Below are 14,846 nucleotides of genomic sequence, written 5' to 3'. Positions count from 1 at the left end.
GAATAATCAACAAGTATTAGGGCTTTGAGGAAACACATCAAGAGTGTGGCAGCTACAAGAGGGTGTGAGGATTGGTAAGAAAAAAAGCCATATCAGTGGAGAAACACCTGAAGATCTCAGTACCAAGGCACAGATCCACTAATAGATGGCTTTTTATTTGAAGATTATAGAATATACCCATTCCTTCACTTCTGTCACATGAACCAGCTCCAATATAATAGCAAGGATCAAAGCTGAAAGACTAGCTATATGTTAATACTACCCTATTTGAGGAGGAAAACAGGGAAACTCAAAGTCAAGAGGGGAAGCAAAAACAATGATAGTAGAGGAATCTGATGCCATTCACACATTAAGTTATAAGAAACATTAAACAGAGACTAACTCATAACCAACATAGTTGAACAGTAATGGTTGAGAGTGGGTACCCTTGTCTTATTTCTGATTTTAGAGGAAATGCTTTCAATTTTTCATGATTGAGGATAATTTTTGCTGTAGGTTTGTCTTATATGGCTTTATTATGTTGAGGTATGTTCCTTCTATGCCTACTTTCTGGAGAGTTCTTATCATAAACGGGTGCTTAATTTTTGTCAAAGGCTTTCTCTGCATATACTGAAATAATCATATGGTTTTTATCTTTTAATTTTTTAATATGGTGTATCACATTGACTGATTTGTGAATATTGAAGAATTTTGGAATCCCTGAAATAAAACTGACTTGATTATGTTGATCATGATAATTATGTTGATGTATGATCTTTTTAATATGTTCTTAGATTTTGTTTACTAGAATTTTGTTGAGGATTTTTGCATCTATGTTCATCAGTGATATTGGCCTGTAGTTTTATTTCTTTTTCTTTTCTTTTTTTTTTTGGTGGCATCTTTGTCTGGTTTCGGTATCAGGATGACGGTGGCCTTGTAGAATGAGTTTGGGAGTTTTCTTCCCTCTGCAATTTTCTGGAATAGTTTGAGTAACATGGGTGCTAGGTCTTCTCTAAGTTTTTTGTAGAATTCACCTGTGAAGCCATCTATTCCTGGGCTTTTGTTTATTGGAAGATTTTTGATTACAGTTTCTATTTCCAAGCTTGGGATTGTACTCAGTGGGAGAAGGCAAGTGTGGGGTCATTTGAGAGAATAGCACTGAAACAAATACATTACCATATGTAAAATAGACAAGTTCAGTGCATGAAGCAGGGCACCCAAAGCCAGTGCTCTGGGACAACTGAGAAGGATAGGGTGATGAGGGATGTGGGAGGGGGCTTCAGGATAGGGGGACATGTATATACCTGTGCCCAATTCATGTTGATGTATGGCAAAAGCCATCACAATATTGTAAATTATCCTCCAATTAAAATAAATAAAATAAAGTAACCAATATAGTATACATCTTCACAAAAAGGACTATTTTATTTTCAATTCTTATTAATAGATACATGTAAAATTTTCAGCAAGAACTTATAAGGCACACCAAAAGGCAAGTAAAACTAGTGTGTAACACATTTTGGAAATATCATAAAGGAAATTTAAAGTAACTATGAGAAATATATGAGTTCTAATGGAAGAACTAGACAGCATGTAAAAACAGATGTGTAATGTAAGCAGAGAGATGGAAACACTAAGAAGAAATCAAAAGGATATGTATGAAATTAAAAGCTATGAGAAGTAAAAATATACTTGAAAGCCCACAGTAGACTCAGCACAAATGAGGAAAGATCAATGTGCTTGAAGACAGACACTTTTCAAAATAAAATGCAAGCAATATCAATAATAGAACATACACAAATTGAAGCCAATTCTAAAACATGCAGTTAAGAAACAACAGACACAGGAAGCTCAGAGAACTAAAAGAATAATAAGTAAGCAAAGCAAAGAAATAAGCAAATAAAACAAGCAAACTCCCAAATAATAAAGCTAAGCAAATGTGTTAACTTGATAAGGCCGCCGTTACAAAGTACTAACCTTGGATGGTGTAAATACCAGATTCATTTTTCTCACATTCATCAGGGTTGGTTGCTTCGGAGAGGCATGAGGTAAAGAGATGGTGCATTTAGACCTATAGAAGGCTTCTTACTTCTTGTGTCTTCCTATCACCTTCCCTTTATGATGTCTGTGACCAAATCCCCTCATTCTTATTAGGACACCATTCTTATTGAATTTGGATCCATCCTAATGACTTCATTTGAACTTGATTAGCTCTATAAAAATTCTCCAAATGAGATCACAACCTGAGTACCAGGGGTAAGACTTCAGCATGTAAATTGTGGGGAAGGAATTGCAGTTTCAGTTCAGTTCATTTCAGTTCAGTCACTAAGTCGTGTCTGACTCTTTGCAACCCCATGGACTGAAGCATGCCAGGCTTTGCTGTCCATCACCAACTCCCAGAGTTTACTCAAATTCATGTCCGCTGAGTTGGTGATGACATCCAGCTGTCTCATCCTCTGTTGTCCCCTTCTCCTCCCGCCATCAACCTGTCCCAGTATCAGGATCTTTTCCAAAGAGTCAGTTCTTCACATCAGGTGGCCAAAGTATTGGACTTTCAGCTTCAACATCAGTCCTTCCAATGAATATTCAGGACTGATTTCCATTCCTTTAGGATGGACTGGTTGGATTTCCTTGCAGTCCAAAGGACTCTCAAGAGTCTTCTCCAATACCACAGTTCAAAAACATCATTTCTTTGGTGCTCAGCTTTCTTTATAAATTAAGAAGATAGACTTAAGTTACTTTATAAATCACATCCATACATGACTACTGGAAAAATCATACCCTTGACTAGGCTTGACGACTTTGTTGGCAAAGTAATGTCTTTGCTTTTAAATATGCTGTCTAGGTTGGTCATACTTTTCTCTCAAGCAGCAAGCACCTTTTAATTTCATGGCTGCAGTCACCATATGCAGTGATTTTGAAGCCCCCCAAAATAAAATCTGTCACCATTTCCATTGTTTCTGCATCTATTTGCCATGAACTGATGGGACCAGATGCCATGATATTCGTTTTCTGAATGTTGAGCTTTAAGCCAACTTTTTCACTCTCCTCTTTCACTTTCATCAAGAGGCTCTTTAGTTCTTCTTCACTTTCTGCCATAATGGTGGTGTCATATGCATATCTGAGGTTATTGATATTTCTGCTGGCAATCTTGATTCCAGCTTTTGCTTCATCCAGCCCAGTGTTTCTCATGAATTAAATAAGCAGGTTGACAATATACAGCCTTGATGCACTCCTTTCCCTATTTGAAACCAGTCTGTTGTTCCATGTCAAGTTCTAACTGTTCCTTCCTGATCTGCATACAGATTTCTCAAGAGGCAGGTCAGGTGGTTTGGTATTCTTATCTCTTGAAGAATTTTCCACAGTTTATTGTGATCCACACAGTCAAAAGCTTTGGCATAGTCAATAAAGCAGAAATAGATGTTTTTCTGGAACTCTCTTGCTTTATCAATGATGCTCCGGATGCTGGCAATTTCATCTCTGCTTCCTCTGCCTTTTCTAAATCCAGCTTGAACATCTGAGAGTTCACAGTTCACGTACTATTGAAGCCTGGCTTGGAGAATTTTGAGCATTACTTTGCTAGCATGTGAGATGAGTGCAATTGTGCGGTAGTTTCAGCATGTCCCTCCAGGAACAGAGAGACAGGGTGAAGTTTAACTCATTGCAATATACCACATTCAAGTTGCAGAAAACCAAAGGCAAAGAGAAAATATGGGGACAAGGCACATGGGGTTGGGGGAATATCTTTCTATAAGAGAACAAGAATTTCAGTAGAAGTCTTATAAGAAACTATGCAGATATGAATAGAATGAAATAAAATAATGAATGATTTGAAAATATATAAAACCAACCTAGAATTCTCTCTCTACAGCAACATTACTCTTTGAAAATGAAGGGGTATAAAGACTTTCTTAGACAAACAAAAAGTAAGGGATTTCACCATCAGCAGGTCTGTCACACAAAAAATGTTTTAAAAGTTCTTAAGCCAAAAGAAAATAAGATACACCTGAAACTAGAAATTACATATAGAATGACAGAGTTAAAGAGAAGGAAAAAATGAATGTCAAATAAATACTTTTCTTGTTCTTAATTCATTTAATGGTTCAGTTTCGTTCAGTCACTCAGTCGTGTCCAACTCTTTGCGACCCCATGAATCGCAGCACGCCAGGCCTCCCTGTCCATCACCAACTCCCTGAGTTCACTCAGACTCACGTCCATCGAGTCAGTGATGCCATTCAGTCATCTCATCCTCTGTCGTCCCCTTCTCCTTCTGCCCTCAATCCCTCCCAGCATAAGAGTCTTTTCCAACGAGTCAACTCTTCGCATGAGGTGGCCAAAGTACTGGAGTTTCAGCTTTAGCATCATTCCTTCCAAAGAACACCCAGGGCTGATCTCCTTCAGAATGGACTATTTGTTAAAACAATAATAGAAACATTTTGGGTGATTCTAGCAAGGGATACATGAAATTAATGACAACAATTGTATAAGGGATGGGAAGAAGGAACTGGAGAACACTTAGTCATATCTGTATTACTTGTGATGTACTACAGTATTATTTGAAGATGGACCTAAGTTACTTAAAGCCTATTTATTACAAACTCTAGGTCAACCAATAAAATATATTTTTAATAAATCATGATTTGTTATCTAAGAGAGAAGTGCATTCACATAAAATAATTAAAATCCACAGAAGCAAAAAACATAATGAGAGAGAAAATAAGAAAAAAAGAACAAAAGCAATTAATAGTAAAAAGTCACAAACACTGCAATTATTAATCCAACTTTGTCAAATATCACTTTAAGTGTGAACTGTCTATTAGTTAAATGATAAATAGTCATGCATTTTTTTTAAAAAGCCCAACTATAAGTTGATTAAAATAAATCAGCTTTAAATATAAATATTCAGAGAGGTTAGAGTAAAAGGATAGGAGAAGATATACCATGTTAACACTAATGAAAAGAATGCGAGGATGTACATATTAATTTCAAAAAACAAGAGGGGTATTCATAATGATAAAATATTCAATTATCCAGTAAGAGATAACAATTCTGACACTATATACATATAACTGCTGCTGCTGCTACTAAGTTGCATCAGTTGTGTCCAACTCTGTGCGACCCCATAGATGGCAGCCCACCAGGCTCCTCTGTCCCTGGGATTCTCCAGGCAAGTGGGTCACCATTTCCTTCTCCAGTGCATGAAAGTGCAAAGTGAAAGTGAAGTTGCTCAGTCGTGTCCGACTCTTTGCAACCCCGTGGACTGTAGCCCACCAGGCTCTTCTGTCCATGGGATTTCCCAGACAAGAGTCCTGGAGTGGGGTGCCATTGCCTTCTCCTATATACATATAACAACAGAACATAAAAATACATGAGACAAAAACTACTAGACTTGAAAGAAGAGGTATCTAATCATTGTTAGAGACCTCAGTGCTTCTTTATCAGTAATTGATAGATCAAACAGGTGGAATTTTAATAAAGATATTCTTTCCACATAAATGCAAGTTTCAGAAAGAAAACATCCTTCAAAAAAGTATTATTCAAGAATCCTAATCCAAGAGGTTTTTCTCATTTAAATCCAAACAGTTCAGTTCAGTCGCTCAGTTGTGTCCGACTCTTTGCAACCCCATGGACTGCAGCATGCCAGGCCTCCCTGTCCATCACCGACTCCCGGAGCTTACTCAAACTCATGTCCATTGAGTCATGCCATCATTGAGTGATGCCATCCAACCATCTCATCCTCTGTCATCCCTTTTTTCTCCCGCCTTCAATCTTTCCCAGCATCAGGGTCTTTTCCAATGAGTCAGTTCTTCACATCAGGTAGTCAAAGTATTGGAGTGTCAGCTTCAGCATCAGTCCTTCCAATGAATATTCAGGACTGATTTCCTTTAGGATGGAAAAATCCAAACAAATATATCATAATTATACAGCAATACCTATTTATTACATGCTTACACTATGCATCTTTGTTCATCTGTTTTAAATCACTCTTATAACACTGATTTACCTACTTGTTTTTTATCAGCTGGTCATGTACAACTCTTTTGCCACCCCATGGACTGCAGCTTGCCAGGCTCCTCTGTTCATGGGATTTCCCAGGCAAGAATACTGGAATGAGTTGCCACTTCCTTCCCCAGGGGATCTTCCCAAACCAGGTATTGAACCCTCATCTCCTGCCTTGCAGGCAGATTCTTTACTTCTGAGCCACCAGGGAGCCCTGCTGGGAGCCGGCATATTGCATATTGAGTGAGGATCTGGAATAGCTCAACTGGAATTCTATCACTTCCGGGAGCCAGCGTGAGGCACTCCGCCCATGACAAAGGTCATGAGGAAGGAGGCTCGGCATACGCAAAGGCGGGATCGAGCCTCAGGAGTCCCCCTGGAAATTCTCGAGCATCTACCCCCAAAACCAGAGTCTGCCTACTTTCTGCTTTGTGCTTTCACCTACACCTCTGACTTTACGGGGGGCTGTCCCCCACTACCTCTCTCTGAAAAAAGAGTTAGCTCACAGCTCCAGTTAATAATTCCTGGATGTGACAGTGTTTCAACCTACAAACTCCTTTGGAAATCCTCTAGCCTGCCTGAATGGGTTTTTCCGGCCACATGTGATTGTTCAGAGCCTCCCAACTGTGAGAGGCAGGAGATGTTCTAAACTGCCTAAACACAGATTCCTTTGAGTAGTTAAAAGATTGATTAGAAAATGTATTGGTGAAGGGTTTTTCACTTGTTGAGCCAGTTTGCTGCTAAGTCTCCATACTCCTTACCTACTGTGTTCTTGGCAGTGTATTGATTGATATAATGGGTGTATAGAAATGTAAAATGCAGCTTTGTCCAGTGCTTTTTGGAAGGCTGGCGCCTGACTTTGGAATAATCACCTTTAGAGAAAGATAAGTTTCTTAAAATGTTAACAGGCCTCCTGGCCAGAAGATGATGTCAATCACCTGAACTTTTGCATATGATAAGGAAAAAAGCCTGGCTTGCTGCATGGCTCTACCCCTTCCCCCATTATCCTCTATGCATACCTTTAGGTATAAAAACTACTTTGGAAAATAAAGTGCGGGCCTTGTTCACTGAAACTTGGTCTCCCCATGTCATTCTTCCCTTTAACTTCCGGCTGAGCGTCCATCTGGAGCGTGGATGTCCTCTGCGACCATTTATTTGCCTGGGCTTCTAAGACCCACTCGAGAAGGTGTCTAAGGTGGGGCACCTTCCGCTATTCGAGAGGGCGCCTGCGGCCTCCGTGGTCAGAGCTAACCTGGTGTCACGGGTTATATTGATTTTCCGCGTAAACCAAGCCACTCAGCTTCTTTTCTCCACTGAATTTTCTTACTGAGCTATCCTTATTTCAGCCGCTTTTCTCCACTGAATTTTCTCACTGAGCTATCCTTATTCTATTACTCTTTATATCTTTGATGAATAAATAATTAAATAAGTCGCCGACGCCGTCCCCGCTTCGAATACCCTGGATCAGCCGGGGCTGGACCCCGGCAGAGCCCCTTAAAAACTTAGGTACTATAAATATTAGAAAGAAAAGACACAAAAGATGTCAACATTAAATATTAATGGGAAATTTTAACAAATTAAATAGTAAAGAAAATAAAATAACCTATATCATATTGAAGGAAAAAAGCAGTTTATTAAATGAATTTATACATATAAAATTAAGATAATTTATTAGGAAAAAATTAGATGTTAAAAGGAAATATGATAGAAAAATAGACAAAGATATTTTTATGTGTGCTATTATATGGATCTCAAAGTAGAAATAAAGAAATATAACACATTGACATTGACTATGGAAATATAATATATCCAAAAATAAATGTAACAAGGAATTTGCAGGGATCATATGATAAAGATACTTTTTTTGGACTTAAAATAACACCTAAAAATAGAAGATATACTACATTCTTGCTTGTACTTCCAAAGGAAAACTTATTACATAAAATAACTATTTTTGCAAAATTAATTTTTTCATTTAATTAATTATAATTGGAAGCTAATTTCCTTGAGTTAGAGAAAAGCTGACTTTAAATCAAAAAGAATTAAGAAGACTAGAAAAAATAATTTTCTATGAAATCATTTTATCTGTCATTGATATATGCACATTAACCAGTGAAAAATCAAAGTGAAAGTTGCTCAGTCATGTCCAACTCTGTGACCCCATGGACTCATCCATGGAATTCTCCAGGCCATAATACTGGCCTTTCCCTTCTCCAGGGGATCTTCCCAACCCAGGGATCAAATCCAGGTCTCCCACATTACAGGTGGATTCTTTACCAGCTGAGCCACAAGGGAAGCCCATTAATTAACCAGTAGAATAGAATAAGAGAGCACAAAAATTAATATTGGTAAACATAAGGATTTTGTATATACTAAGATAGTTACTTAAGCTTAGCACAATCATCCGTATAAATGGTGCCTGAAAAATCTAATTGCAGTCTTCAGAGAAAAAAAAAAAAATGGATTCTTACTTTGCACCATATGGAAATACCTAAAATTTATTAGAATAAAAATAAAACAGGAATATACAGTTTTGGAGTAGATATTTTCATGGTGACATATTCCTAAAAGCTTAAGGGGGAAAAAAAAACACATGTATTTAATATATGAAGATTAAAATCTTTTTAAACAAGTCTACTATGCATATATTATAAATGAAAAATTAGTTTAGGATAAGGAAATTGATGTCTCATTATAAAAATCATAAGGCATCTAAACTTTCTGAAATTTCAAGAAGATAAATTATAGGAAAAAGAACCAAAAATATTAGCTTGTTTAGAGGAACAATATGTCATGTGGAAATCTGGTTTTAATATGCAAAATAAATAAACAGTCTCAAATTCCAGAGAAAGGCAATGTCATTGTTTAGTCACTAAGTCATGTCCAACTCTTTAAGACTAATGGACTACAGCCAATCAGACTCCTCTGTCCATGGTATTCTCCAGGCAAGAATACTGGAGTGGATTGCCATTCCCTTCTCCAGAGGATCTTCCTGACCTAGGGAGCAAACCCATATCTCCTGCTTGGAGGGTTGATTCTTTACAACTGAGTCACCAGGGAATCTCAAATTAATGTGTATCTATAAAGTTAACAAAATATAAAAAGAAATAATATGTATTGCTAAACATTTTGTGGAGAAAAGGAGATTGTCATAAATTAATGATAGATATATAATTTTCAAGGCCTCTTTAGAAGGCAGTCTGGTAATATTTAATTAAGCACACGTACAGTTTCAATAATATCTAACAATTTCATTTCTTAAAATCAGTTCCACAAAGTAAATGCAGCTGAAAGTGAAAGTGTTAGTCACTCAGTCATGTCCTACTCTTTGTGACCCCATGGACTGGAGCCTGCCAGGCTCCTTTGTCCATTGCATTCTCCAGGCGAGAATGCTCGTGTGGGTTGACATTCCCTTCTCTAGGGGATCTTTCTGACCAGGAAATTAACCTGGGTCTCCTGCAGTGCAGGCATATTCTTGAGTGTCTGAGCTACTAGGGAAGCACTAACAACTTAAATGTATTGTAGTAAAGATAATCATTGAACCTAGACAGCATATTAAAAAAAAAAAATCATTGAACCTGGACAGCATATTAAAAAGCAGAGATGTTACTTTACCAACAAAGGTCTGTCTAGTCAAAGCTTTGGTTTTTCCAGTAGTCATGTATGGATTTGAGAGTTGGACTATAAAGAAAGCTGAGTGCCGAAGAATTGATGCTTTTGAACTGTGGTGTTGGAGAAGACTCTTGTTCACTTGGACTGCAAGGAGATCAAACCATTCAATCCTAAAGGAAATCAGTCCTGAATATTCTTTGGAAGGACTGATGCTGAAGATGAAACTAATAGTTTGGCCCCCTGATGTGAAGAACTGACTCATTGGAAAAGACCCTGATGCTGGGAAAGACTGAAGGCCAAAGAAGGGGATGACAGAGGATGAGATGACTGGATGGATCACCAACTAGATGGACATGAGTTTGAGCAAGCTCTGATAGTCGGTAATGGAGAGGGAAGCCTGGTGTGCTGCAGTTCATGGGGTCTCAAAGCATTGAACATGACTGAGTGACTGAAATGAACTGAACTGAATCATTGAACCAATGCATATAGTGGCAAAAGACTGGCTGCACAATGAATGTTCATTCACAAGTGATTGAATAAATTATGGTTCCTACATACTATTTTACATGGCCGTTGGATGAATAATGGCTTTGAGATGCATTATCATTGAGTTTTGAACAAAATAAGATTCAGAGAAGCACATATTAAGAATTAAGGTGAACAACCATATATATCAAACTGTAATTTATTTCTAAACAACATAACAATTCAAACCAGTCAATCCTAAAGGAAATCAACCCTGAATATTCATTGAAAGAACTGATGCTGAAGCTGAAACTCCAATACTTTCACCACCTGATTCACATCATTGGAAAAAAAGTAACCAAGAAATTTTAGAGTCAACTTATTGGAAAAGACCCTGATACTGCAAAAGATTGAGGGCAGGAACAGAATGGGGTGACAGAGGATGAGATGGTTCGAGGGCATCCCTGACTCAATGAACATGAGTTTGAGCAAGCTCCAGGAGCTAGTGAAGGACAAGGAAGCCTGGCTTGCAACAGTCCATGGGGTCACAGAGTCAGATACAACTGACTGAATAACAACAAAAATAATTTATTTCTAAACAACATAACAAATTTATAAAAATTTAATGTGACTAGATTTTACAAATTTACTTGAGTATTAATATTAAAACTTTACTTTCAATTTAATATGAGCATTTCAATGATTTTTAACTGTTTAACTTACATAATTTGTTTCATGTGTTAGATCATTTTTACATCTATGTGTTTTTCAATGGCTGAATCAGAAATGGCCCAGTAATTAAAATTATTTTCCCCAATTCATTAGTTTAATTAACAAATGATGGTATATTATGAATGAGCATCGAAAGTGAAAGCTGAGAAAACATTAAATTCAGGTACCTGTACTCTATGTCAAAGAACTTATTTTTCTTTGATACGGCTTCAAAAGTCTTTCATCCTCATGCTTCACTGACACTTAAAACAGTGTCATGGTGGGAGTAGAAATATAAGTGACAGGTCTAATAAATTAGCAATATCCTGCTCACTACACTCCCCCTCATTTTTGCTTGAAATTTCACTTCTTATTAAAATTTGTATTCTTCAAAGTTGAATGGGAGTTCTCTGAGTTTTATCTGCTTTAAAGATGAGCTAGGCTCAAAATCCTACAGCTGAAAAATGTCACTGGTCTTTCTCTTGGAGTAGCATAGAGCTTGCAATATTTCCAGGAGGCTGGGTCAAGTCTCTAATGGTTAAATAAATTGCCTTTCAAATGCCACAGTCCCCACAGTCTGGACTATTGTATGATTGATAGTCTTCCCTACAAATAATAAGGTATTTGTACTTCCTGTTTTCTTAAGTATATATTAGAATATACATTTTAAAAATAATCATAATTGACACTAGAGGCAGTGACGGCAGTGATGTTTCAATAACTAGACCTCTTGATCAATGGTTCTAGATTATTGCTTTTTTTAAACTGGTTCCTGTGAATCTGGTTGGTATGCCTCAACCAGCATTAGAAAATGAAAAATAAAAAGTGATAGAAAAGAACTGCTTGGGGAACACATGTATACCTGTGGCGGATTCATTTTGATATTTGGCAAATCTAATACAGTTATGTTAAGTTTAAAAATAAAATAAAATTTAAAAAAAAAAAAAAAAAAAAAAAAGAACTGCATGTAATAGAATAAAATTTAAATAGTGCGTTCACATGTATCAGTACCTCTTAAAAACTCTTTGTTTATACATGCACACATATATATAATGCTGTATATACTCTGTGTCCTGAGGCTTCCCTAGTGGCTCAGTGGGTAAATAATCCACCTGCAATACAGGAAATACAGGTTTGATCCCTGGGCCATTAAAATCCCATGTAGGAGGCCATGGCAACCCACTCCAATATTCTTGCCTGGAGAATCCTATGGACAGAGGAGCCTGGCAGGCTATACTCCATAGGATCGCAAAGGGTTGGACATGACTGAAGTGACCAACCACTCACGCAAACTCTGTGACCTAATGCAGAATCATGTTCTTATCGTGAATTGTATGAACTGTACAAGAAAAAAAAATTTAAGTCATTGCTTTATGTATTGTGCTATAATTAGAACCTTTGTCCATCCATTAGGCTTAAAATGAATCAGAAAGGGCACTCTGCATCAGATTAGATATGTTAAAACAATATATACAAGTCCCAATATCTTCATCAAGTTTGTTTTCTGAGAACTCCTTTTGTTTAGTATAGTGAGAGAAAAAAATGAAAAATGATAATACCCACGGTTTAAAAACACTTGCATGAATAGCACGAAGTATCACAAATAAAGTTTTTTCATTTGTATAATGTCCCATGAAAGTATATTTATCTGTCTGAATTAGAAAATATAAAACTGCCTAGGGAACTATGTCTCCTCTTGCTTGTTGCATAGGAAATTCTTCAGATATTTAAAATAACAATATTGAATTACACTACATAAAAATTTAAAATTATATTTTATTACATTTGTATATGTATGTATGCACAATTTATTAAAAGTAAGCATCATGATGGTTATGTTGTAAACATCTTTCAATACACACCTTCTTAACAGGTAATCATGCTATCCAGAAAGGCAGATGATTCCTCCACAATGCTCACACATCTTTCTGTCAAAATAAGTCAAACTCCAAACTGTCCCTGGAATGAAGTTTGCTAAGGGAAGTGTTAAACCCATAGGAATGAAACTGACAGAATTGCATGCAGTTCTAGAATTGAAAGAAATCATTCAAGCTAATGTAAATATGAGAAAGAGATGAATTTGATTCTAAAAGTGGAAAAAAAAAAACTTTGGAATAGTAACAAAATCAAGGTTAAATATACTTGGTTTGCAAACTAGATGCCTAATTTAAATTTTTATAACATTTTATTAATTTGTCATGCTACGTGTACAGAGTTTCAAAAAAGCATGATTTTAGGAGGACCTTTGACTGTTATCCATACTGGATGTTAATTTTAATATTATTCAGAACTTTGCAATGTTGCCCATTCATTCTGAATTAAATCAGACTGAAGAAACAAAAATGTCAAACTAAATCCATTACTCTTCTCTTAGAAACAAATGCTTATCATAAGTAACTTCAAATATGTATTTGATGGATTTTCATTCTTCCTAGTTTTCATCCTATGAGGTAGATTAGTAGGGACGGAAGCAGGCTATTATTTTCATACAATGCCATTTAAAGTTGTGTGACCTCGTTCAAGCTACTGAACTCAACCAACTCTGATGCTTCTTCTGGGTAAAATGCTGGTTACAATATTATTTACCCCATAAGATTGGAAGATTTATGCAAGAGAAGTATTTGAAACAAAATGAGACTAATACGTATTATATACCATTACTATTTCTGCCATGATTATTTTTTGTAGTTACTCATAGATTAAAAAAAAAAAAAAGTGTGCTTCTGCTTTGACCAAGTGTGCTTTGGTTATAATCTTTTCTGCTCGATTTTATGAAAGAAAAAGTGTTCAAGGTATTTCAAAATAATCTGATATCTTTATCGTATCTATTACTTTTACATATATGTGGTTTCTGACATTATGTTCATTGTTACCTTAGTATACTGGAATGCCTCCTTCCATACGGACAGTGATATGCCAGATGGGAAAGTTAAGGCCAGCCATGTTTCTGCAAAATGACTACCTTCCTTAAACATGGTTTTTAGAAGGCAACTTTACTAAATTTGGCCCAATCAATAACATTCTCAGGATTTAGGATTGGGACAAAGAATCAACCTACCTTTCAATAGTTTGACCAGTAATGAAAGTTTTTAGGAGCTTGATATAAGAAGTACAGATATATGTGGGGTGTGGAACATGGTGTAAATGTCTATAGATGTAAGAAACATCTATGTTTACTGAAGAAGCAGAAGAGTCTTTTCTAAATAGAGAAAAAGAAATGGAAGAGATGAACAGGGAGTTAGAAATATAAAGTATTAAGATGGCTGTTTAAACTGAGATCAGAGTGCCTTTTGGAAGTACAACTCCGTTCTTTTGTTTTATGAATCATCCCTGTACCCTTGTAACGTATTCTCATTTTAGTTTGGTGAAGTTTGATTCTGTTTTTGTTTTTTCCTCAAACCAAAGGAAAGTGCAAGAGGAACAGTCGTCTCTATATGCCGAAGTAGGAGTCAACACACTTTTCATATAAATGGGGAAGTAAACAACTAGAATTTGCAGGCAGAGATTCTCTATCACAACTACACGGCCTTGCCATTGGAGCACAAACATAGCCATTGGTTATAACATTGGAAGATAAATGTGGCAGTGTTTCAATGAAACTTAATTTATGGGTATTGGCATATGAATTTAAAATTTTACCTGTCATAAAACATTATTCTTTCAGTTTTTAGAGGGAGGGGATATATGTACACCTATGGCTGATTTATGCTGATGTTTGACAGAAAGCAAGAAAATTCTGTAAAGCAATTATCCTTCAATTAAAAAATAGATAAATTAAAAAATGTAAAAAAATAAGAAAAAACACTGTAATATGTGCACCATACAAAAATAGGTGACAGGCTACATAGCGAATCTAGTAAGCAGGGGAATCACTCTGAAATTTATAACAAAGTTCAAATGTTCCCAATCAGTTTCTTTTGCAAAACACATCCCAAATTCTTTCTTCTTTTTAGGTACCACACTACTGGTTATCCACTCTACTATATTCTTCTGTTGTACATTCCTTCTCTACTATAAGTAAATATTTCTGGTTATGGCAAGATAATTTATGTTTTTAAATTTCTTTACTCAACAGAATT

General features: G+C 36.2%; 1 long non-coding RNA gene across 1 annotated transcript; it reads right to left on the bottom strand.

Moving 5' to 3' along the window:
• Positions 1–3,923: 3,923 nt before the first annotated feature.
• On the bottom strand, positions 3,924–5,852 carry LOC129653913 (uncharacterized). Its single transcript, XR_008715272.1, has 2 exons — positions 5,658–5,852; positions 3,924–5,314 (listed from the first exon to the last, which is right to left on the bottom strand). It is a non-coding gene; the product is annotated as an uncharacterized LOC129653913 (long non-coding RNA).
• Positions 5,853–14,846: the final 8,994 nt, after the last annotated feature.

The sequence above is a fragment of the Bubalus kerabau genome, chromosome 5 (genome assembly GCF_029407905.1).
Source record: "Bubalus kerabau isolate K-KA32 ecotype Philippines breed swamp buffalo chromosome 5, PCC_UOA_SB_1v2, whole genome shotgun sequence".
In the NCBI taxonomy this organism is placed as follows: domain Eukaryota; kingdom Metazoa; phylum Chordata; class Mammalia; order Artiodactyla; family Bovidae; genus Bubalus; species Bubalus kerabau.
This window is presented reverse-complemented; position numbering and strand designations above follow the sequence as displayed.